Source organism: Dendrobates tinctorius, unplaced genomic scaffold (assembly GCF_039654945.1).
Source record: "Dendrobates tinctorius isolate UK_male_01 unplaced genomic scaffold, ASM3965494v1 ptg000049l, whole genome shotgun sequence".
Classification (NCBI taxonomy): Eukaryota; Metazoa; Chordata; class Amphibia; order Anura; family Dendrobatidae; genus Dendrobates; species Dendrobates tinctorius.
Genome location: NW_027361717.1, coordinates 26,127,428 through 26,151,038, shown reverse-complemented (window position 1 = coordinate 26,151,038; position 23,611 = coordinate 26,127,428). Strand labels below are relative to the sequence as shown.

Genomic DNA, 23,611 nt, shown 5'->3' with positions numbered 1-23,611 from the left:
ATGGGGGTGATGGAGAAGGCAATGATGGGAGTTATGGGGAGAAGGCAATGATGGGGGCGATGGGGAGAAGGCAATGATGGGGTGATTGAGAAGGCAATGATGGGGTGATGGAGAAGGCAATGATGGGAGTGATGGGGAGAAGGCAATGATGGTAGTTATGAGGAGAAAGCAATGATGGGGGTGATGGGGAGAAGGCAATGATGGGAGTGATGGGGAGAAGGCAATGATGGGGTGATGGAGAAGGCAATGATGGGAGTGATGGGGAGAAGGCAATGATGGGGTGATTGAGAAGGCAATGATGGGGTGATGGAGAAGGCAATGATGGAAGTGATGGGGAGAAGGCAATGATGAGGTGATGGGGAGAAGGCAATGATGGGAGTGATGGGGAGAAGGCAATAATGGGAGTGATGAGGAGAAAGCAATGATGGGGTGATGGGGAGAAGGCAATGATGGGGTGATGGGGAGAAGGCAATGATGGGATGATGGGGAGAAGGCAATGATGGGCGTGATGGAGAGGGCATTGATGGGTGGTAGGGGAGAAGGCAATGATGAAGGCGGTGGTAAGGGCAATGATGTGGCGGTGGGGGAAAAAGAAATGATGATGGGGTGGTTGGGGAGAAGGCAATGATGGTGGTGTTGGAAAGGGCAGTAGTGGGGGTGGTGGGGGAGGAGGAAATGATGGAGGTTGTGGAATGGGCAATGATGGGAGTGGTAGGGGGAAGGCAATGATGGAGGTGGTGAAGAGGGCAATGATGGGGTGGGGAGAGGACAATAATGAGATGCGGGGGGAGGAGGACAATGAGGGGTGTGGGGGATTGGGATGGGAGGAAGGGGGATTTATAACAGATTTAGGAACAGAGGGAGGTGGAGGGAGACATTATTGCTTATTATGTCTAACAAAGTCCCATAGTATATAGTGTACTCACCTATTATGTCTAACACAGTCCCTTAGTATATAGTGTACTTACTAATTCTGTATAACACCATCCTTAGTTACATAGTTTCCTCTTTTATTATGTATAACACGTCCCTTATTACGTACCATCCTTTCTAGTTATACACGGTGCCGTCCCTTATTATACAGCTTCCTCTGCTGTTATGTATAGTGCTGTCTCTTACATAGTGTATTCCTGTGAATTTTGTTATTCACAGTGCCCTCTTTTATTACATAGTACCCTCTCTTTTTAGATATAAAATGACTGCTGATCAAGGAGCCGGTGACCAGACTACCAGTCCATCAGCTCCTCCATTAGAAAGGAAGCTTTCCCATGCTCCATCAGCCATCATTGCATTATACAGCTAACAAGAGAGGACAGTATGTAATAAAAAACAGGACTCTATATAATCCAATATGTAAGGACGGTGCTGTACAAGAAAGGGCACTGTATAAGGGACGGCAATATACATAATAATGGAGACTATGTAATATACAGTGCCTTGCGAAAGTATTCGGCTCCCTGGAACTTTTCAACCTTTTTCCACATATCATGCTTCAAACATAAAAATACCAAATGTAAATTTTTGGTGAAGAATCAGCAACAAGTGGGACACAATTGTGAAGTTGAACAAAATTTATTGGCTATTTTAAATTTTTGTGGAAATTCAAAAGCTGAAAAGTGGGGCGTGCAATATTATTCGGCCCCTTTAACTTAATACTTTGTTGCGCCACCTTTTGCTGCGATTACAGCTGCAAGTCGCTTGGGGTATGTCTCTATCAGTTTTGTACATCGAGAGTCTGAAATTCTTGCTCATTCTTCCTTGGCAAACAGCCCAAGCTCAGTGAGGTTTGATGGAGATCGTTTGTGAACAGCAGTTTTCAGCTCTTTCCACAGATTCTCGATTGGATTCACTTCTGGACTTTGACTTGGCCATTCTAACACCTGGATACGTTTATTTTTTTAATCATTCCATTGTAGATTTTGCTTTATGTTTGGGATCATTGTCTTGTTGGAAGACAAATCTCCGTCCCAGTCTCAGGTCTTTTGCAGACTCCAACAGGTTTTCTTCAAGAATGGTCCTGTATTTTTCTCCATCCATCTTCCCATCAATTTTAACCATCTTCCCTGTCCCTGCTGAGGAAAAGCAGGCCCAAACCATGATGCTGCCACCACCATGTTTGACAGTGGGGATGGTGTGTTCAGGGTGATGAGCTGTGTTGCCTTTATGACAAACATATCATTTGGCATTGTTGCCAAAAAGTTCGACTTTGGTGTCACGTGGACCCGTCCTGTGTGACGCGACCAGCAGGCCGGTAACAAGATGCGGCACGTGATATTGTCCTGTGTGACACGACTCGCAGGCCGGTAACTAAAACAACAAGACAAGGGATAGGGAAACAGTTACAACGGTGGGCCCTGCGATAGGGAAAGGGGATGTGGAGACCTCCTGCACTCCCCTGAGTCAGTGTCCCTAACGCTCCTATCGTTCCCTAAGCCGGTTCTGCACCGGGCGCCGATCACGAACCTGTCGCCCTAGCACACCCTACACCTATCCCTTGCTAGGGAGCTGGGTGGCGCAGGCACTGGCCTAACCGCTGTACTAATACACACTAAGGAAAAAACACAAACAGGGAAACACCACTTAGCTTTACTCTGTTGCACTTGCTCTTGGCAACAGAGTCCACCACCAGCATGCAGCTCTCCTCAGAATCACTGCCACCAAGCTCTCTGTCAGAGCTAAGGAAATCCCCTATGACTCCTTTCACACCAGGCTCTGTCAGAGCTGCTCTCCAGCTCCTTCCTCCACCAAGGATGGTTGAAATGAACACTATCACCAACACTGATTGCAATACCTGTGACTCTCTTATAGCAGAGCCAGCAATCACACCTGCATTCTAATCATGTGCACTTAAGTAAGAAACCAGAGTGCAATGATGCTCACCACCACCGGGGAGAAACTTAGAAAAAACGACACCACAGTGCAATAATCCTAATGGCCACCGGGGGCAAAAACCCACCGTAAGCACAGCTTAGGAAAAAAAAAGGTTACCTGTGCTTTATATCTGTCATGATCCAACATGGATCATGACAGTACCCTCCCCTTAATGAGGGGCCTTTGGACCCTCAAGACCACTCCCCATCAGGGAACCACCTACAGCGGGGACGCCCAGACCCAGAGTTCACCCCAGCAACTACCTGCATGTCAGGTTGATGAGAAACGAGCCCGCTGGTATTGGCAACGTATGTTCTGGAGGCAACACACATCTCCGAAGCTCTGACCTGGGGAACGGGTTGTGTATGTGTATGTTTGGTATGAGCTGGTAACACTCCACAACACACTTCCACTGGATGGTTTTTGGTGGCCACCCATACATGCTCGTTCACACACAGGTCCGGACCTGAATGTTTATTGCCACTCGTTCGTTTGTCACCACTTGGAGAACTCTTTCTAGGATTGACAACAGAGGAGTCCCCCTGTGTCACCATACTCACACCCCCGCACCTCACCAAGGGGTACACCACCCTCCAACCCTTTGGCCTATGGCGAGGGTTGAGACTTGCCCCTACTCTCCTGCAGCACATCTGCTGCCCTCACCGGAGAGGAAGGGGTCGGTTGAAGAGAGACGGCAGAGACAGTAGTTCCTAGGCAGCAGCCCTCACACGAGTGCCCCCAGCTGACCACTTCCCTCGCCCGCCAATCTATTACCGTGTTGTGTCTCTTCAGCCAAGGGAGGCCTAAAACAATAGGTACTGACTAGAGTTGAGCGAAACGGGTCGAAAAAATTCAAAAATCGCCGACTTTTGGCAAAGTCGGGTTTCATGAAACGAAACCCGACCCTAGGATGAGGTCGGCCACGAGGTCGGCGACTTACGCGCCAAAGTCGCGTTTCAAAAGTTTGTTTTGCGCTCTTTTTCAGCCAATCAGGATCCACGGACACTGTGGGCAACGTGATGACCTAGGCACGGGTCACCACCATCTTTCAGAAGGGCATGCAAGTGATTGGCTTGCTTTGGTGGGCGTCACAGGGGGTATAAAAGGGCGTGCACGCCGACCGCCATCTTACTTCTGCCGATCTTAGTATAGGGAGAGGTTGCTGCTGATTCTGTAGGGAGAGCGTTAGGCAGGGAAGAAGACAAAAAAACTGCTTCTGCTGCTAGCGATTTGGCCTGCACAACACACAAGTCACTGTGTGTGCAGTGCAAGGGGAGGCTATATAGTGGTGTATCAGTGGTGTTGGTTGTTGGGCTGCCTTTTAAGGCTTCCTGACACGCTGGCATTGCTGTTTACCCACTGCTCCGCAAACTGCTTTTTTAAAAGCAATCCAATCTCCCTTATCCTCTAGTCACTTTTGTCACAGCTGTGCCATCGAGCGTGTCACATAGCGCTCAGATATCAGTGGGCCTCACACAATCCACAAGTGTCCAGTGTCCAAAAGTGTGCGCAGAGATTCAAAATCTCCATTATCCTCTCGTCACTTTGGTCACAGGCAGCTGTGCCATCGAGCGTGTCACATAGCGCTCAGATATCAGTGGGCCTCACACAATCCACAAGTGTCCAGTGTCCAAAAGTGTGCGCAGAGATTCAAAATCTCCATTATCCTCTCGTCACTTTGGTCACAGGCAGCTGTGCCATCGAGCCTGTCACATAGCGCTCAGATATCAGTGGGCCTCACACAATCCACAAGTGTCCAGTGTCCAAAAGTGTGCGCAGAGATTCAAAATCTCCATTATCCTCTCGTCACTTTGGTCACAGGCAGCTGTGCCATCGAGCCTGTCACATAGCGCTCAGATATCAGTGGGCCTCACACAATCCACAAGTGTCCAGTGTCCAAAAGTGTGCGCAGAGATTCAAAATCTCCATTATCCTCTCGTCACTTTGGTCACAGGCAGCTGTGCCATCGAGCATGTCACATAGCGCTCAGATATCAGTGGGCCTCACACAATCCACAAGTGTCCAGTGTCCAAAAGTGTGCGCAGAGATTCAAAATCTCCATTATCCTCTCGTCACTTTGGTCACAGGCAGCTGTGCCATCGAGCGTGTCACATAGCGCTCAGATATCAGTGGGCCTCACACAATCCACAAGTGTCCAGTGTCCAAAAGTGTGCGCAGAGATTCAAAATCTCCATTATCCTCTCGTCACTTTGGTCACAGGCAGCTGTGCCATCGAGCGTGTCACATAGCGCTCAGATATCAGTGGGCCTCACACAATCCACAAGTGTCCAGTGTCCAAAAGTGTGCGCAGAGATTCAAAATCTCCATTATCCTCTCGTCACTTTGGTCACAGGCAGCTGTGCCATCGAGCGTGTCACATAGTGCTCAGATATCAGTGGGCCTCACACAATCCACAAGTGTCCAGTGTCCAAAAGTGTGCGCAGAGATTCAAAATCTCCATTATCCTCTCGTCACTTTGGTCACAGGCAGCTGTGCCATCGAGCCTGTCACATAGCACTCAGATATCAGTGGGCCTCACACAATCCACAAGTGTCCAGTGTCCAAAAGTGTGCGCAGAGATTCAAAATCTCCATTATCCTCTCGTCACTTTGGTCACAGGCAGCTGTGCCATCGAGCGTGTCACATAGCGCTCAGATATCAGTGGGCCTCACACAATCCACAAGTGTCCAGTGTCCAAAAGTGTGCGCAGAGATTCAAAATCTCCATTATCCTCTCGTCACTTTGGTCACAGGCAGCTGTGCCATCGAGCGTGTCACATAGCGCTCAGATATCAGTGGGCCTCACACAATCCACAAGTGTCCAGTGTCCAAAAGTGTGCGCAGAGATTCAAAATCTCCATTATCCTCTCGTCACTTTGGTCACAGGCAGCTGTGACATCGAGCGTGTCACATAGCTCTCAGATATCAGTGGGCCTCACACAATCCACAAGTGTCCAGTGTCCAAAAGTGTGCGCAGAGATTCAAAATCTCCATTATCCTCTCGTCACTTTGGTCACAGGCAGCTGTGCCATCGAGCCTGTCACATAGCGCTCAGATATCAGTGGGCCTCACACAATCCACAAGTGTCCAGTGTCCAAAAGTGTGCGCAGAGATTCAAAATCTCCATTATCCTCTCGTCACTTTGGTCACAGGCAGCTGTGCCATCGAGCGTGTCACATAGCGCTCAGATATCAGTGGGCCTCACACAATCCACAAGTGTCCAGTGTCCAAAAGTGTGCGCAGAGATTCAAAATCTCCATTATCCTCTCGTCACTTTGGTCACAGGCAGCTGTGCCATCGAGCGTGTCACATAGCGCTCAGATATCAGTGGGCCTCACACAATCCACAAGTGTCCAGTGTCCAAAAGTGTGCGCAGAGATTCAAAATCTCCATTATCCTCTCGTCACTTTGGTCACAGGCAGCTGTGACATCGAGCGTGTCACATAGCGCTCAGATATCAGTGGGCCTCACACAATCCAAAAGTGTCCACTGTCCACAAGTGTGTGCAGAAATTCTAAATCTCCGCTGTCCTATAGACACCTTGTACCTTGTTTTACATTACTATATAGTTTGTTGGATTTTGTCTACATTTCTACCAAAAATGAGGAAGGCTGGTGGAAGAGGCCGTGGAATTGGGCGGGGGATGGCAGCTGGTAATGATGGTGTTGGTGGTGGATCTGATGGTAGTGGCAAGAGCAAAATAGGACCGAATGCAGGAGGTGCTGACCCTGCGTCATCGTCTGTCTACATAAGGCCTCGAACGCTTAGTTTTCTAGGAGTTGGCAAACCGCTTTTAAAGGCAGAGCATCAGGAAAAAGTTTTGTCTTACATTGCTGACTCAGCCTCCAGCTCTATCGCCTCCTCTTCTTCAGTTGTAAAAAGTAAAAGCACTGAGTCGTCATTGGAGGCTCATGTTCATGAACCACACCTTTCCTTGTGTCCTTCACCCCAACCAAGATTGAAGGATGACGCAGGCCATACTACTGATTACTCCATGGAGCTGTTTTCACATACCATGCCAGGATTATCAAGTCAAATGGTGAATTACCCAGGCCAAGATGAATCTGACATGGAGTGCACTGATGCACAGCCGCTGATGGATGATTCTGCTGGTACATTCACTCAGAGCACTACATTGTCCTCGCAGTGTACAGAGCCAGATTTTGACCCTGATGAGACTCAGGTGCCCCTTCCCGCACACTATACCACCATACACGGTGACACAGAGAAAGGTGCACATGACATAGAAGAGGAGGTGATGGATGACCCAGTTGTTGACCCAGATTGGCATCCATTGGGGGAAGAGGGTGCTGCTTCCAATAGCTCAGATGAGGAGCATCCACAGCAGACATCGACATCGCAACAGCTGTTATCTGGCAGGCCCGGAGCACTCCAAAGACAGGTTCCAAACATCAAAAGAGTTGCTGGACAGCTTGTCCAGAGGGTCAAAAGATCACAGCGTGCTAGGCCGCAAAATGTCTGCCAAAGTAGGAAGAGTGCAGTGTGGCACTTTTTTGAACAAAATCCTCATGATCAGGCCAAGGTTATCTGTAAGAAGTGCGCAAAGACCTTTAGCCGAGGGAAAAATCTGAAAAATTTGAATACCAGTTGCATGCTTAGACATTTAACCAGCATGCACTTGCAAGCGTGGACACAACACCAAACCTCAAGTGCCACATGTGCAACTGATCACAACGAAGGTAGTCAGCAACGCTACATTGTTTCCCCCACTGTAAGCCCACCGGTTAGCACAGCAGCAAATGTTGAGGTGTCGTTGCAAGGCCACAGCAGTCAGGGAATCCCACTGTTATATCAACGAAAGACTGATTCTAGGCCATCAGAAAGAACACCAACTCCATCACCATCATCAACCCTCTCTCAGTCCGCCTGTCCACCGCTACTTCCACCATATGCAGCTCTCAAGTCCAGCCCACCCTCCCAGACACTATGAGTAGGTCAAGAAAGTACTCAGTCTCTCATCTGCGTACACTGGGTTTGAACGCCCACATTGCCAAACTAATCTCGTTTGAGATGATGCCCTTTCGGTTGGTGGAAAGCACAGCTTTCCGCGAACTCATGGCCTATGCAGTACCACGCTATGACCTACCCAGTCGCCACTTCTTCTCTCGCAAAGCCATCCCATCCCTCCACCATCATGTGAAAGACCGCATTGTCCATGCACTCAAGCAGTCAGTGAGCGGAAAGGTGCACCTCACAACTGATGCATGGTCCAGTCGGCATGGCCAGGGCCGTTACGTGTCCATCACTGCGCACTGGGTTAATGTGGTGGATGCAGGGTCCACAGGGGACAGTGGTGGTGGGACAGTGCTGCCTAGCCCACGGTATAGGAAACAGTTGGCTGTAGGCGTTCGACCCTCCTCCTCCTCCAGAAGCGAAAGCTCGTCCACAGAGCGCAGTCGTACGAGCACTCCATCTGCAGCTGCCACTGTTGCACACGATGTGTCCCCCTATCGAGCAGCTAGTGGAAAGCGTCAGCAGGCTGTGTTGCAGATGATGTGTTTGGGCGACAGACACACCGCCGAGGTGCTGGCCGAGTACTTGAAGCGACAAACTGAGTCATGGCTGGGCAGTGTACATCTTGAGGCAGGCAAGGTAGTTAGTGATAACGGGCGTAATTTTGTGGCAGCCATAGCCCTTTCAAAACTCAGCCACATACCTTGCTTGGCTCACACCTTGAACCTGGTGGTGCAGTGCTTCCTCAAAAATTATCCGGAGTTAACAGCCCTGCTCCAGAAGGTGCGAAGACTGTGCGCGCACATCCGCCGGTCGCCTGTACACTCCGTTCGTATGCAGAAGCTGCAGCGATTGCTCCACCTTCCCAACCACCGCCTCATTATCGACATTGCAACAAGGTGGAACTCCACCCTGCACATGGTGGAGCGGCTGTGCGAGCAGAGGCAGGCCATAATGCATTTGTGGGAGGATACACGGCCAGGCACTTTGAGAGCAGACATGGAGTTGACAGGCGTGCAGTGGTCGAAGCTGAAAGACCTTTGTAAAGTCCTTCAGTGTTTTGAGGAATGCACACGGCTGGTAAGCGCAGACGACGCCATCCTAAGCATGAGCATCCCACTTATGCGTCTGCTCATGCAAACTTTGACGCACCTTAAGGAGCAGGCGTCTGCAGCCAATGTTGATGAGGAGGAAGAGGAGGAGGGAATCCTTGATGACATTCAGCCATTGTCTGCTCAGGGACCTCTCCTGGACGAGGTGGAGGAAGAAGAGGAGGAGGAGGAGGATGATGGGGATGATTACTTAGGGGAGGAGGATGCATCTCGTGGGGCAAGTGAAAATGTTGGCGTGGCAAGGTCTGGTACAGGGTTTGTGCGTGACTGGAGGGATGTGGATTTGCCAGAAAGTGCTCCTCCACCCAGCACTCGCAGTGAATCATTGACACCGGGAACATTGGCCCACATGTCAGATTATGCCTTGTGGATCCTAAAAAGGGACCCCCGCATTGCCAAAATGATGAACGATGACGACTACTGGTTGGCCAGCATCCTGGATCCACGCTATAAAGGCAAATTACAAAACATCATGCCACAGGAGAACCTTGACCTAATATTGGCTAATAAACAAGCAACTCTGGTAAATCGGTTGCTTGAGGCATTCCCAGCACACAGCAGCGGTGATGGTTCTCACACGAGCCGTACGGGCCGGGGGCAGCTTGGCAGAGGTGTTCGTGGTGCACACAGCAGAAGTGGCGTTGGAGACAGGGGTTTCATGACAATGTTGTGGACTGATTTTTCAAATACCGCTCACACAACTGGTAATACTGCATCGATGGAAAGTGACAGGAGACAGCAGTTGTCAACTATGGTTACAAACTACTTTTCCTCCCATATCGATGTTCTCCCACACAGGTCATTCCCCTTTGACTATTGGGCCGCTAAACTGGACACCTGGCCTGAATTGGCCCAATATGCCTTACAGGAGCTCGCTTGCCCAGCTGCAAGTGTGCTATCGGAAAGAGTCTTCAGTGCAGCTGGATCAATCCTGACAGAAAAAAGGACCCGTCTGTCAACCCAAAATGTGGATGATCTAACCTTCATTAAAATGAACCACGCATGGGTTTCCAAGGATTTTGTCCCACCTTCCCCTGATGACACATAGGGTGACAGAAAAATGGCTTGCTTTGGTCCACCTCTTCCTGGTACTTCACCTATTTCGCCTTTTGCATCAGCTGAATGTCCAACATCAACATATGCCACTTTCTAAAACTCCCTAACTGTGCTGCCTCCCCCCCCATGGCCGGGGTCACCACCTAGCGCACGACACCGTGCGAGTGCCGTTGCCCTGGACAGGTGGGTAGGCCGACTCTTGGGCGCGGGCACTGGCACAGGGTCCCTCATAGTGCAATCAAGTGTCTCTGACGGTGGTGGTGCACACCCGCCGTCAGACACACCGCTGTACTATGAGGGGCCCAGTGCCAGTACCGACGCCCACGAGTGGGCCCCCCTTGCTTGGGCAGGGCCCCAGCATTTGCAATCTTTACCTCTCCCTGCTCCTCCGCTGTGTAATCTGGGCCGTCAAATCTATACTGTGCCTGACACCGTCTGAGCCTGCCTCCTGAGACATATATTTTGAATGTGTACGCTATCCATACATGTTATCCGGGGATACGGTACCCTTTCTAACCTTTGTGCAATCACGTGCAATCCATACTGGGCCTAACACCGTCTGAGCCTGCCTCCTGAGACATATATTTTGAATGTGTACGCTATCCATACATGTTATCCGGGGATACGGTACCCTTTCTAACCTTTGTGCAATCACGTGCAATCCATACTGGGCCTAACACCGTCTGAGCCTGCCTCCTGAGACATATAGTTTGAATGTGTACGCTATCCATACATGTTATCCGGTGATACGGTACCCTTTCTAACCTTTGTGCAATCACGTGCAATCCATACTGGGCCTAACACCGTCTGAACCTGCCTCCTGAGACATATATTTTGAATGTGTACGCTATCCATACATGTTATCCGGGGATACGGTACCCTTTCTAACCTTTGTGCAATCACGTGCAATCCATACTGGGCCTAACACCATCTGAGCCTGCCTCCTGAGACATATATTTTGAATGTGTACGCTATCCATACATGTTATCCGGGGATACGGTACCCTTTCTAACCTTTGTGCAATCACGTGCAATCCATACTGGGCCTAACACCGTCTGAGCCTGCCTCCTGAGACATATATTTTGAATGTGTACGCTATCCATACATGTTATCCGGGGATACGGTACCCTTTCTAACCTTTGTGCAATCACGTGCAATCCATACTGGGCCTAACACCGTCTGAGCCTGCCTCCTGAGACATATATTTTGAATGTGTACGCTATCCATACATGTTATCCGGGGATACGGTACCCTTTCTAACCTTTGTGCAATCACGTGCAATCCATACTGGGCCTAACACGTCTGAGCCTGCCTCCTGAGACATATATTTTGAATGTGTACGCTATCCATACATGTTATCCGGGGATACGGTACCCTTTCTAACCTTTGTGCAATCACGTGCAATCCATACTGGGCCTAACACCGTCTGAGCCTGCCTCCTGAGACATATATTTTGAATGTGTACGCTATCCATACATGTTATCCGGGGATACGGTACCCTTTCTAACCTTTGTGCAATCACGTGCAATCCATACTGGGCCTAACACCGTCTGAGCCTGCCTCCTGAGACATATATTTTGAATGTGTACGCTATCCATACATGTTATCCGGGGATACGGTACCCTTTCTAACCTTTGTGCAATCACGTGCAATCCATACTGGGCCTAACACGTCTGAGCCTGCCTCCTGAGACATATATTTTGAATGTGTACGCTATCCATACATGTTATCCGGGGATACGGTACCCTTTCTAACCTTTGTGCAATCACGTGCAATCCATACTGGGCCTAACACCGTCTGAGCCTGCCTCCTGAGACATATATTTTGAATGTGTACGCTATCCATACATGTTATCCGGGGATACGGTACCCTTTCTAACCTTTGTGCAATCACGTGCAATCCATACTGGGCCTAACACCGTCTGAGCCTGCCTCCTGAGACATATATTTTGAATGTGTACGCTATCCATACATGTTATCCGGGGATACGGTACCCTTTCTAACCTTTGTGCAATCACTTGCAATCCATACTGGGCCTAACACCGTCTGAGCCTGCCTCCTGAGACATATATTTTGAATGTGTACGCTATCCATACATGTTATCCGGGGATACGGTACCCTTTCTAACCTTTGTGCAATCACGTGCAATCCATACTGTGCCTGACACCGTCTGAGCCTGCCTCCTGAGACATATATTTTGAATGTGTACGCTATCCATACATGTTATCCAGGGATACGGTACTCTTTCTAACCTTTGTGCAATCACGTGCAATCCATACTGGGCCTGACACCGTCTGAGCCTGCCTCCTGAGACATATATTTTGAATGTGTACGCTATCCATACATGTTATCCAGGGATACGGTACCCTTTCTAACCTTTGTGCAATCACGTGCAATCCATACTGGGCCTGACACCGTCTGAGCCTGCCTCCTGAGACATATATTTTGAATGTGTACGCTATCCATACATGTTATCCAGGGATACAGTACCCTTTCTAACATTTGTGCAATCACGTGCAATCCATACTGGGCGTGAGAACGGCTGGCGAGCTGTTAAGCAAGCTACAGCACCTGTCCAGACAAGTACAGGGATTCCCTAGCGAGGAGACTTATTTGATTGTTTCCAATGTTGGGACAGCAATTTTTGGGGAGCACTATACTCTGGAGAATGATAGATGGGGCCCACCATACACTGGAACATTCCAAAGGTGGACATCAGACACTGGAGCAGCATTTACAGGGCCCATTATACACTAGAGCATTAGAAATGGGGCCCATTATGTTTGGAGCATTATTTGGGCCCATAAGACAGTGGAGCTTCATCCATGGGGACCAACATATACTGTAGCATTATGTGGAGCTCATCATATACTGTTTCAAACATTATATGGGACCAATGATTCTGTATGGAGAAATAGATGGGCCTCGTCATGAGATGTAAAAAGTGAGGTATTTTTCATTGTACTATACCGCTATTTATCTGCCGTATCGGAGCATGATGAGTTGTGGTATGTGTTAAAGGGGCGCTCTTTCGCCCAGGGCACATGAAAACCTGCAGCCAGCCCTCCCCCCCCACAACTTTAGCCAAATAACCCCCATTTTTCAGTGCGTAACTTATATTATGAAGTTAATTAAGGTTGACAAGCTTAAGTAAGAAGAATTGATGCTTTTGGCATTCAAATGGGCACTGTAGGTGTGTTTCCTGTCCTCCTCTCACTGCCGACTTTTATTCCCCATTGACTTACATTGGGTTTCGTGTTTCGGGACGACCCCGACTTTTCCCTATAATCGGACGATCTTGCTCGACCCGACTTTTGGAAAAGTCGGGTTTCACGAAACGAAACGCGACCCTAAAAAACCAAAAGTCGCTCAACTCTAGTACTGACATTCCCTCCAAGACGTAGCATGACAAGGACTCCTCATGATGTCCTATACGCAGATGGATATTCTCTACGACCTTGGTCAAGCTCCTCTGGCTCAGTGGAACAGAGTTTATGGCCTGGGCGCTTATAGGGTGGGCTAGCATCCTACACCTCAGACCATGAGTCTGGACAAAGCGAGAATCCACCAGACTGACTCCTGCTCCGCTGTCCACAAACATCGGTATCACCTCCGGTACCCCGCCAGCCAAGACCTCTGCTGACAAGGTACATTGGGAGGGCAAAATGGAGGAAATGTATACTCCCTGGTCGCCTCCCTCCAAGCGCCCAGGGGAATGTGGCTTCTCAGAAGGCACAGATAATTTGGCGTGCAATGGGCAAGCCTTCAGGACATGACCAGTCTGCCCACAATACAAACATGCCGACACCACTCCCCGAACCATAGGCAGCTCCGAAAACAAACTAGCTCCTCCTACTTGCATAGGTTCGTCTGGAGACTTGGCATGAACTGGGCAGGCTCTCATAAAATGGCCAGGCTTCCCACAGGAAAAGCATACCCCCCACCACGACGAGCCGCAGACACCCCCTTTTTTGTATCAACAACACCGGGCTGTCTGGGTTCCTCCGTCCGCACTGGTGGGTCCTCCTCCCTAGCGAGGACATCAGGGGGCACTCTTCGTATATGTCTTTCCCTAAGGCGTCTATCCACCCGGATGGCAAGGGACATGGCGGCCTCCAGCGACATGGGGGCGGCGTACTGCACTAGAGTATCCTGCAACTTTGGAGACAAACCCTGCACAAATTGACTCCTAAGTGCAGTGTCATTCCACTGAGTGTCAGTGGCCCACCTCCTAAACTCTGAGCAGTACTCCTCAGCAACCCGGGCAGCCCGTTTACACCTACGGATTCGAGATTCCGCCAGGGCGACGCCATCAGGATCCCCATACACAAGCGCCAAAGCTGCAAAGAACTCGTCCACGGACTCTAAAGATGGAGAATTGTCTGGTAGGGAGAAGACCCAGGATTGGGGATCCCCTTTAAGAAGGGACATAATGATTCACACTCGTTGCTCTTCACTCCCTGATGAACGAGGGCGCAGCCTGAAATATAATTTGCAGGCTTGCTGAAATACCAAGAATTGATCTCTCCCTCCAGAAAATCTGTCATGGAAGGATATCTTGGGTTCTGGCTGAGCCTGTTCCTGGACCAAGCCCCCACAGCCCACCAACAGCCGCAGTTGCCGCACCAACCCTCCGCGCAGCCCCCTAATCTCATTAGTAAGGGTCTGCAGCAATTGGGAAAAGGGCTTAACTGGGTCCATGGCTCAATAGAAAAAAAAATGTTAAGGTTGGTGATAAATGTCACATAGACCCATCCTGTGTGACGCGACCAGCGGGCCGGTAACAAGACGCAGCACGTGATATTGTCCTGTGTGACACGGCTTGCAGGACGGTAACTAAAACAGCAAGACAAGGGGTAGGGAAACAGTTACAATGGTGGGCCCTGCGATAGGGAAAGGGGACGTGGAGACCTCCTGCACTCCCCTGAGTCACTGTCCCTAACGCTCCTAGCGTTCCCTATGCCGGTTCCGCACCGGGCGCCGATCATGAGCCTGTCGCCCTAGCACACCCTACACCTATCCCTTGCTAGGGAGCTGGGTGGCGCAGGCACTGGCCCCACCGCTGTACTAATACACACTAAGGAAAAAACACAAACAGGGAAACACCACTTAGCTTTACTCTGTTGCACTTGCTCCTGGCAACAAAGTCCACCACCAGCATGCAGCTCTCCTCAGAATCACTGCCACCAAGCTCTGTCAGAGCTAAGGAAATCCCCTATGACTCCTTTCACACCAGGCTCTGTCAGAGCTGCTCTCCAGCTCCTTCCTCCACCAAGGATGGTTGAAATGAACACTATCACCATCACTGATTGCAACACCTGTGACTCTCTTATAGCAGAGCCAGCAATCACACCTGCATTCTAATCATGTGCACTTAAGTAAGAAACCAGAGTGCAATGACGCTCACCACCACCGGGGGGAAACTTAGAAAAAACGACACCACAGTGCAATAATCCTAATGGCCACCGGGGGCAAGAACCCACCATAAGCACAGCTTAGGAAAAAAAAAGGTTACCTGTGTTTAATATCTGTCATGACCCAGCATGGATCATGACATTTGGTTTCATCTGACCAGAGCACCTTCTTCCACATGTTTGGTGTGTATATCCCAGGTGGCTTGTTGCAAACTTTAAACAACACTTTTTATGGATATCTTTGAGAAATAGCTTTCTTCTTGCCACTCTTCCATAAAGGCCAGATTTGTGCAGTGTACGACTGATTGTTGTGCTATGGACAGACTGTCCCACCTCAGCTATAGATCTCTGCAGTTCATCCAGAGTGATCATGGGCCTCTTGGCTGCATCTCTTATCAGTCTTCTTCTTGTTTGAGATGAAAGTTTAGAGGGGCGGCCGGGTCTTGGTAGATTTGCAGTGGTATGATACTCCTTCCATTTCAATATGATTGCTTGCACAGTGCTCCTTGGGATGTATAAAAGTTTTAGAAATAATTTTTTATCCAAATCCGGCTTTAAACTTCTCCACAACAGTATCACGGACCTGCCTGTTGTGTTCTTTGGTCTTCATGAAGCTCTCTGTGCTTCAAACAGAACCCTGAGACTATCACAGAGCAGGTGCATTTATACAGAGTCTTGATTACACACAGGTGGATTATATTTATCATCATTAGTCATTTAGGACAACATTAGATCATTCAGAGATCCACAATGAACTTATGGAGTGAGTTTGCTGCACTGAAAGTAAAGGGGCCGAATAATATTGCACGCCCCACTTTTCAGTTTTTGAATTTCCACAAAAATTTAAAATAACCAATAAATTTCATTCAACTTCACAATTGTATTCCACTTGTTGAATCTTTACCAAAAATTTACATTTGGTATCTTTATATTTGAAGCATGATATGTGGGAAAAGGTTGAAAAGTTCCAGGGAGCCGAATACTTTTGCAAGGCACTGTATATACATGTATGTGTGTGTGGCTATATAAGATAAGATAAGATAATCCTTTAATCGTCCCACCATGGGGAAATTCAGAGCATTACAGTAGCAAGGCAGGAACAAGTACAGATACAGATGCATAAAGGCATTACATTGACAGTAGGTAGGTACATTTACGGGGAAAATGTATATGTAGCGTTGTCACCATAAAAGGAAGGGGGCCCAGACACGTTTCTTGCGTAGGGGCCCCAAGCTGTCAGTGTCCGCCCCTAGAATTAGTATAAGAAGCAGGTCTATTGCATGATGGATGGAAATGGAAGGAGATGGGACCTATCAATTGCTATGATATCTGTCTAGTTTCCATTTTGTGTAAATTGTTACATTGAAAGTAAAAGTTTTGCATGAGGCCCCTTCTTTTCTTTAACTGTAAATATGGATACATAATGCAACTCATCCAGATCCCATAGTAATTAATGGGATCCTTCTACTTCTCTTTGCATTAGTTATGCAATAGATTTGTTTTTGACATTAATTGTGTTGGTCTTTTCCCAAAACAGAAAAGAGAAACAGCATGTCAAAATGCGGTTCTGAACAAAGCCTAATTTCTTGTGAGTTTTGCTCAAGGTACATTATTGAACAGGACGAGAGCAAGATCTGTAAATAAAGTAATTGCGAATGTATTATACTTTGCATGTAGATTCTGATATAAGGCTAAATAAGTTCTTCCATTAGGGTGCTTCCCTGGATGGAGGAAAGCAAGATTTAATACATGATCCATATTTCTACTGACACCAGTGACCTGCTGGGGTAAGTGACGGAGTCGGCGACTTTGTGCTCTTTCACAACTTTTAACAGTGTGGGCGTCTTGAGAACCCCAATTCTGTTATCAACGTAGCAGACAAGGCGGCCCATGACCATACAGGCCCTTCTGGCATTTTCCAGAATTGCCAGATGGCCAGTCCGGCCCTGGTGCTATGTAAAACTAAAATTTCCCTGCAGAGGCCTATATAGGTTACATTAGTTATATGCACACAGCCTTGTTACTATACAATAGATAATCAGTAGGGTATTCTGCTGGTATGGCCACCAGGTCCGGATACAGTAGGGCCTTTTAGTGTAGGTAAACATTGCATCTTGTAAAACAAAAATGAAAATGCAGTCCTGGCTTTACATTGTGAACACTCTATAGAATAGTGTTCACAATGTATACACAACAGTCATGCGCTCTCACCGGTTGGTACAACTCCCAACTCGCAATCCCCGCAACAGTCATCACCGCACCGTGTAACCTCTTCTGTAAGGTCATCAGCACTGTTCCCACTCTCACTTTCAGTAGTCACAAAAAAGTAATAGAAATCATTTCGCTGTCCCTACGTCATTTCAATAATTAGTGCTCCCTCTCTTCCCTCCCAGGATTAAGAATGATCTGTTATACTTTATAGTCACGTCATAGTCTCCCTTCCCTTCCATATTAGTCACAGCAGAGGCTTTCCCCGATAGTCATAGAACTATTCCGGCCTCCACAGTTCTCCTCCTTCAGCCATCGTCACAGCAGCACCTTACTATTGACTCAGGTCACATGTGAGCTGTTGGGGCTTTGTTCGACAGCAAAAGTAAAGCCGCCTGCTGCACTATTCCTGATGACAAAATGAATGGTGACCATGACAGATTCATTAATAGAAGGTAGTAACAACAGTGTGAATATACCCAGAGTCAAAATACACAACCATCCAGGAATTCCTGAACGGTCCGTAAAAATCTAGCACTTTTTTGCCCTGTCCGTGAAACGCAGGAGCAGTCTGTGACCACCTCTGCCAACGTCCTAACTGTAGACTCATAGACTCACGGATAGCCATGTGGGCATGGAGGCTTGTGGAGACCGGCCAAGAAAATCAGGAGTATTTCAGCCCCAAAAGGCCGTATCTCATATCAGGCAAACCTGTTTCTAGGAAAGCCAATATAACTGGTATTGAAGCTTTCACATGGTGACCCATTCAACTTTTGCAATTCTGTAAATAAATGTTCCTCTACTAGTGAGGTGAGACCTTTTTCATATGGAGTTTGGTGTCCAGACATAAAATGTACTTGCAGTGGCCACCATTCAGATGAATAGTGGTCTGTGTAATGGATGGACAGGGTGGATCCCCGCTCTTACAGAGTTATTCTCTAATAGGGGGTCCAGAGAGGGTGATCTGCCCTCCACGAGACAACTTCAGATTCACACAAACCCCTTTTTTCTATTTCTTCACATATTTAGTCTATAGGACCATATGACTTTACATACATAGTATTTAAGTTTGCCATATTTCTTAGCCATTTTTTTTCTTAAAATGCAGCTTGCGCTGGCCATTCTTAATATAATTTTTTTTTTATAAAGATTTTTATAGACTTTTAATCTGATAAAAGCAACAAATCTAAAGCAACGTGCAGAAAGGTGCTGAAATTAGCAGCGAAAATGAAAAGGTGAGTACATGTGCAATGTTATACAATGACAGTTGCACTTATAATATCTTCTGACCTACAGTGTCCTAAATCTCATGATATAATGTGTGTCTATACGTATAGTTTAATAGTGCAACTCCTTTGATTTATTCATTTGCTTGTGGGCTACAAAGCCCCAAAAGACACAATAGGAGAGTCACTTACCGCACATAACTGAGAGCACACCATCTTGGGTTCCACTTGAGCTGCTCGGGGCCACAGGAATGAAAGAAGAAGTGGTGTCATCACATTGAATGACCTTGGGATTTGGAATTGGAACTCATCAGCAAAATCCCCAAAGCAAACCTACACCATTCGTATGAAACTCTTCCGTGGAGATCCCTTGTAGAGGAGGTGCCGAAAAATCCCACAGCTTCAGCCATGCAAAGATCCCCCAAGAAAAGAGCAAAGTGACCTAATATTGGCAGACCTGGAGGTGACCATGGGCCACTGAAGGCATCTGTAGGACGTTGCTTGAGGCTTGGCCACTCAGTTGATTAGCGAGGTGTACATGTGGTCGGCTTTGGCACATTCAGAAGCAGAACTGCACATTTCTTCCTTTTAGAGGTTATTTTAATTCTTGCGGAAGGAAATAACGGAAACCAAAGTCACATGAACTGCTGTGAAATGAAAAAAAGTTTGAGAGCAGTCACCAGGTTGTGTGTCACCTATAGACACTTCTTCTTTTTCTTCTTCTCGGTTTAAGTTAATTATCTTTAGAACCTCAAAGACTTTTTCTGGGTAACTCTCGCAATATTTTTCTTCTGGTTTTTGTCTCACATTGTTCTTAAGCCTATTTACATGAACTGGGTGGGAGGAATGGGGTCTACAACATGAAAAGCTCACTTATTCTTGCATGGTTTTAGGCAAAGCCGAATGCATGGGACATGAATGGAGGCTATTTGGAGAATGTTTGCGTAGTAGGTTGTTTGGTCTTAACCTACACTGTGAGTACTGTGAGTAGTGAAAATTCTCCGATGCAGAGAGCTGCAGGCGCATAACTGCCATTACGTGATTTGCATACATGCAATCACATGCCAACTAGAAGGTGTGAAGCGGCCCCTCTCAATGTAACTGTATTGAGCGAGGCCGGACAAGTCTAGTCATAATGTGGCAAATTGTATACTTGTGGTCACATTAACGCTCACTCTCAGTGCCAGAGAGTCCTCACAATACACAGTGCGCCTGATATGATGATTCACAAGTCTGCTGTCACTTTACGCTTTGAGGCGTTGTCCTGTCTAGATGGGGCGCGGCCTCACTCAATGCAAGTGTATGGAGCAAGGATGTGCCCACTAGATGGCTTCTGCTTTAATAGGGCATGGGGAAGACTTATTAAGAATTAAAGGGGTTGTCTACTACCTGGACAATGTCTGTGCCTAGTCTTCTGTAGCATGTGTGACATTGTTATGCCACCTGAGCTCTGCAGCCAATCAATGACTTCTATTAAGCTGCCATGCTTTCAGTTCTTCCACTTGTTTGAGGTTTGTTAGAGGGAAGTAAGAGCAGAGGAGACCAAAAGTGCTGCTGATTGGCTGAAGGGCGCATATGGTATAACAAAGTCACATGAGCTCCGGGAGACACAGTGCCGATGAAAGAGTGGTGGAGTGCACTGTCACGTTACTACCCCTGAAGCCACCAATCACAATGTAGTCTAGTGTGAATAAGGTTATGCATTTTTATATATTTACTGTGGTATGGGAATCTATAGTGTACATTGTAAGAGTGGTATAGGTTAAGAGTTAGGATGTAAAATGGACTTGGTAAGCAATGTAAGTGTAAAATATTCAATATATAATGTATAGAGAGTGATAAGGTATTTAAGTATTTTTAGTACCATATACATAGTGTGCAGCAGATATTCTCTATAATGTAAAGATAAGTGACTTTAAGTGTAATAGGATTTTACAGAAGTGAATTGTATTGCATAATGTTGTGAAGGAGATCTGCCCAGCTACATACTATAGGGACAGACATAGTTAAAGTTTGGGACTAGCCCATAGCGGGAGTTACAAGTCCCAGTAAAAAGGGACTGCTTCCTAGTAGTTAGTTAGATAGGGAAGTACATTAACCAAGGTCAAGTTCAAGTGCAGTGGACTGCTAGTGTCAGCAAGGATCTATCGTTCACGGCAGTAAGTAAGAGGCTTTACTGGAATCTCTTGCAGACATTCCTTTAATGTCCGGAGCTCAAGGCTCGGTACAGGTACTATGGAGAGTGTCTTACCCTCTGATGTACAGGGGACGATGGAAGCGTTAAGGTGTGAAGGGAATGTAACGGATCCCGGGTGTACTGTGGGACTTGATGGGAAATCTGTGTTGCTGAAGGACCAGTAATCTTAGGGATAATCTAGGAGGAATGGAAAGCAATGCTGAAGTATACTGTGTTAAGGAAACAAGAAGTGTTGTGATCAATACTGCATGTTACAATCTGATGAACTTTAACTGTCCAGTAAACTTTTGGCTGTTAGATCAAGGGACACCTGGTTTGTTTTATGTGCGGTGACTCTTGAAGATGGAGGCCTAGAGACGGCGAAGGCTTGCAGCCTACAAGTGAGTGCCATACACCCCACACATGAGAGCACAATGGGACTGGGACACGATTTTCCTGTAACGTACCAGGGCGTTATGGAGCAACAGCTCGGCCACTGCTGCCGCCCTCGGCCACTTTAATATGACATAGCTGGAACAGCACGAGTACGCAAGGTTAGTATTGGATATTTTCATGTTATAAAAAGTACGTACCATATTTTAAAAAGGGATTGTCAAGGTAATGGACAAACCCGTTAATTCTTAATAAATGTCCCCTCCCAGTAAGCCCATAAATTGCTAGTTTTTCCGGGCTTAATCTTTCATATATTTCTCCTTTGGTTGCAGTTGCAGCTTATACAAGGTTACACTGAGGTTTAATTTTGCTGAGGGAAGTCAGACAGATATTTCCCCCCTATTAAGTTCTGATAACTACAGTATATGAAGCACAAGCTGCACAGCTTTCTGTAGGGTGGCAAAACAATCCTGTTGTCTTGCTCATATACAGGTGATGTCAAGTTTATAGCACTGCAGCCAATCACTGAGCGCAGCGACTCAGCCGATACAGACAGGGTGCGCTATAGAGTTCAATGATTGTTAGCAGCATTGTCACATCGTCACTGCTGCAGTCAATCATCAAAAACTGTCTCTGCTTTTTTATACATCACAAAACCAGTGGTCTAACAATAGTAGGAAGCGGACAACCCCTTTACTTCCTAAAATCAGAGAGGGTCTTAAAGATAAGAGCTACCATAAGGTATTGGCATATCCAAGTGATTATGTTCTCTAAGAAGATAAAATGGCATCCAGATGCATCCTAGTCACATGTCAGGACCTGCATCTCACCTGACAAGAGCTGTACCACACATACCCAGTTGGCAGCTGGGAGCACGATTGTCATATGGGAAGAAATATGTTTTAACCCAAGTTGTGCTCGGTGAGGAGATCTGCAGCTTGATCCTTCTTCCTCCTCCATCAGGCTGACAGCTTTATAGCAGAACACAAAGATTGACAGATGCACCTAACTGGAAATCAAAAAAACATTTAGGATAATGAAGCTGGAGATACCTCCATCCTTGTTCTTGGCAAGAAAGTGATATATTTCTTCACATATGACAGCCGTGCTCCTGGCCACCACCTCCAATTGATGTAAGTGTGATACAGCTCTTGTCACATGCGATGCGGGTCTTTGGAGCTTTTATGTATTTAGTCTGCAGCCCAACCTGACACGTGACTAGTCTGTGATATAGAAGGGTTAATGGTTTGCCTTTAACTGCCTTTAATTCTTTAATTGCCTTTTTGCCTTTAATTGCTAGAATTTATTCTCATGACACAGCAATCTGTCAGTCTCCTCTTCAATGAGACTATACTTCTTATCATATATGTTCTTGGGTCGCCCTCCCAGGGCTGTGGGGTACTTGGTACCGGGCCCGACTCTCAAAGGGGATTGTCACAGCAGCGGTGACCCGGTCCGTGGCCCTGGGCGCCCATGTAAAAGGGATTAAGTGATGGAATAAAGTTTATGAGTGAATGATTCGTGACGCCACCTGTGGTGTTCGGCAATGAAGATGTTAAGCCGACGCTGCAGACAGATCCTCTGGGACAGATGGTGTGGTGCAGCAATGATGTTGTGGCCCTCCACAGGCAGGGCTGTAGTCCCAGGGCAGTGAGGATAGGTGTTGAGAAGAGGGTGTAGTGTCTGGCACAGAGATGTAGCAGTGCTGACAGGGTTGCAGGAAGAAGGCAAGGACACAACAGGGTGCAGTTTCTTTACCTTTACTTTGCTTGGCAAATGCAGTCCAGGGTCCAGATTACAGATGGCACAGGAGCTGGCTAGCCTGGAAGCAACTTAGGAATCTCTCTAGGCAGATGGGTTGTGTAGTCTCCTTCCTAGCGCTTAGTTTTAGGTACTTGCAGTACTGTGTTACACTGAAGTTCCACTTGCTTATTCTCTTTAGAACTCCCTCGTATGGCAGACAGCTGTAGCCTCCCTCTTCGGGCTCACACGTCACTGTTGTGCCTCCGAGTCTTATGTGGGAATAGAGCTTTTACAGCTTCCTATTCCTCCGGTTTCTGTTGCAGGACCATCAGTGTCCGTACAGCCTTGGAGACGGGGCTCCACATCAGGCGCTATAGCTAGAAGTGAGCTCTGAACTCTGCTCAATCTTCCAGCTCCTCTCCTCACATCCACACATGTTG

The 23,611-nt window shown here is 47.4% G+C and overlaps 1 protein-coding gene across 2 annotated transcripts in view; it reads right to left on the bottom strand.

The window, feature by feature from the left end:
* The window catches only part of NRROS (negative regulator of reactive oxygen species), a 58,912-nt gene extending 39,501 nt beyond the window's left edge, over positions 1–19,411 (bottom strand). For both annotated transcript variants that reach the window (XM_073576570.1, XM_073576569.1), the window contains exon 1: positions 19,052–19,411. The gene's annotated coding sequence lies outside the window, so the exon portion shown is untranslated. The remainder of the gene's footprint in view (positions 1–19,051) is intronic.
* Positions 19,412–23,611: the final 4,200 nt, after the last annotated feature.